Source organism: Hypanus sabinus, chromosome 3 (genome assembly GCF_030144855.1).
Source record: "Hypanus sabinus isolate sHypSab1 chromosome 3, sHypSab1.hap1, whole genome shotgun sequence".
Taxonomy (NCBI): domain Eukaryota; kingdom Metazoa; phylum Chordata; class Chondrichthyes; order Myliobatiformes; family Dasyatidae; genus Hypanus; species Hypanus sabinus.
In genome coordinates this window covers 8,104,899-8,107,792 of record NC_082708.1, presented here as the reverse complement: position 1 = coordinate 8,107,792, position 2,894 = coordinate 8,104,899, and positions in this window count along the sequence as shown.

Here is a 2,894-nt window from a genome sequence, read left to right as displayed (position 1 = left end):
AGGGTGGAGATAGAATTCTACCAAAGGAGGCATAAGACGCTCCTTCCTCCCAATAGCCAAGAGGTCAACCTGGGCAAGGTGTGTCACCTGCTTAGCCCCCTGATCAGGGTTTACATGAAGCCATGGGAGCAGGCAATGCATGAGCAGCTGGTGCATATCACATGTTCTGGTTATACAGCCACTCATGCCAGACAGACAATCTCTGAAGAGTACTGATAATTGCGGGGTCACTCATCTTCTAAAGTTGCTGCCCTGAAGAAGGCAATGGCAAACCCCTTCTGTAGAAAAATTTGCCAAGAGCATTCATGGTCATGGAAAGACCATGATCACTCATGCCATACAACATGACACATAATGATGATGATCTCTATAAGTACAATAACATAAAAACACAATAATAGTAATTATTTTAAAATATAATAAATAAATATAAATATGTAAGATAGCTTATATACATACAGTAGATTGATTGTCCATAAGTGATGCTAGGCATAGGGTTATCTGTACATAAGGTTATTGATAGGAAATGATAAAATAGTGGTGGTGGGTTAGCGGGTGGAGGTGTTGATCAGCCTTACTGCTTGGGGAAAGTAATTGTTTTTAAATCTGCTGGTCCTGGTGTAGATTCTACGTAGCCTCCTCCCTGAAGGGTGAATGAACAGTTCACTGAGTTTTAATAAGAACTGTACAGAACTACAGAAAATAATAAACGCTAACCAAGCTGCTAACTAAAATTTCTCAAGCTAAACAAAAACTAACACTGTCAAAGCTGTAAACCTGAATTAAATTTATACCACTCCTTTAACAGCATCTATCTAAATCACTAATCTTCTTTCCCAGTAAGTGGACAAAGGTAAGCAGGGAGCATTATTGTCGCTGTATTTTGATCCAGGTTTGACAAATTGAAAGAAAAAGAAGAGAGTTAAATACCATTACAAAGAAACCCCAATTGTCCGGAATGTGTGCATTCTCACATGTGTGATTGCTATATTCTTTCAGCTAACTTTCTATGAGGTTGCCACTCTCCAGGGCACTGTCTGCAGTTCTACCACAGGCATACAGCAAGTTCCTGGGTGTAAACATCACCAATCATTTATCCTAGTCCTCAGAAGGTAAGAGAATATAGCATGTCCCTGATGACTCTCACCAGTTTTTTACAGATGCTGGGTATAAGTTTGGTAATGTGAGGGGTATAGATAGGATAAATGCAAGCAGGTTTCTTCCACCAAGGTGAGGCTAGAACTGGAAGCCATGGGTCAAGAGTAAAAGGTGAAATGTTTATGGGGAGTATAAAAAGGGAACTTATTCACTCAGAGGGAGGTGATAGAGTGGAACAAGCTGCCACCAGAAGTGGTGGATGGGGGTTTGATTGCAACATTTAAGAGAAGTTTGGATTGGTACGTGGAAAGGAGGGGTATGGAGGATTATGGTCTGGGTGCTGGTTGATGGGACTGGCACAGACTAGGTGTGCTGAGTGGCTTGTGTCTGTGTTGTATTGTTCTATGACGCTCTGACTGTATGTCTCTATCTGTTATAGAGAGGGTCCTGTTCAGATGCATCACTGCTAAGCACAAGGCCACAAGCAATCACAGAGACTTGTGAATACAGCCCAGTCCATTGCATAAAGCCTCCTCTCCATTTACTCTACTTACACTTCCCACTGCCTCCAAAGGGCCACCTCCACCCTGTCATTCCTTTTCTCTCCTCTCTTGTCAGGCAGAAGATACAAAAATTTGAGAGAGTTTGGTGGCGTCTTCCACAGTGAAAACTAATACAAAATACTTATTGAGTTCATCCACCAGTACCTTGTCCGCATTACTACCCCCGCAATGTCATTTTCCAATGGTCCTATATCCACTCTTGTCTCTTTTGAACTCTTTATATATCTGAAAAACTTTTTTGTACCCCCTTTTATATTATTGGCTAGCTTACATTCATATTTCATCTTTTTTCAGAGGAAACACATGCAAGACACATGAGAACATTCAAACCCCTTTCGGACAGCGCCAGGAATTGAACCCCGGTCACTGGTGCTTTAAAGTGTTATGCTAACCACGATGCCACCAAGCCACCCTCTCTCCTTATGGCTTTTTTAGTTGCCTTCTGTTGGTCTCCCAAACCTCTAGCTTACCATTAATTTTTGCTAATTATTTGTCTGAACATGAGTTGTAGAGTCCTTGAAAGTGAGTCTATAGGTTGTGGGATCAGTTCAGTGTTGTGGTGAGTGAATTTATCCACGCTGGTTCAGGAGCCTGATGGTTGGGAGGTAATAACTGTTCCTGAAACTGGTAGTGTGGGACCAGTGGGGTAAGTTAATCAGTCATTGTAAATTGTTCTTTGATTAGGCTAGAGTTAAGTCAGTGGGTTGCTGGGCAGTGTGGCTCTAAACAAACTGAACTCCAATGTTTTGGTACTGGGATATTATTGGCACAGAATCTGGCTGAGTTGTTAGGGCAGCATGGTAGTGTAGTGGTTAGCACAACTCTTTACATTATAAGTGACCTGGGTTTGGTGCCCATTGCTGCCTGTAGGGAGTTTGTGGGAGATAACCAGAGCACTTGGAGGAACAAGTTCAGTCCAGGATCCAACTCTTACAAGCCCTCCAACCACTCTCCAAAGCCTACCTGTTGAGCCTCTTGCAGGACGTCACTAATGCTTTGTTGAGGTGAGGGAGGGTGGTGGCACCTGCCTTGACAGCCTCCAGATCCAACACGTAGCTCGCCTTCAGGTACTCGTGGGACATGGTGGTCATCCCATTGGCTGCGCTGTATGGATAACGAGAAATGGGTGAGAAGGAGCAAGTACGGCGGGAATTAAAACTCATAATTCCAGACCTGCGCAGAACTGGATGCAGAATTGGAATGCCATGGTAGTGTGATACTATTACGGTTAGG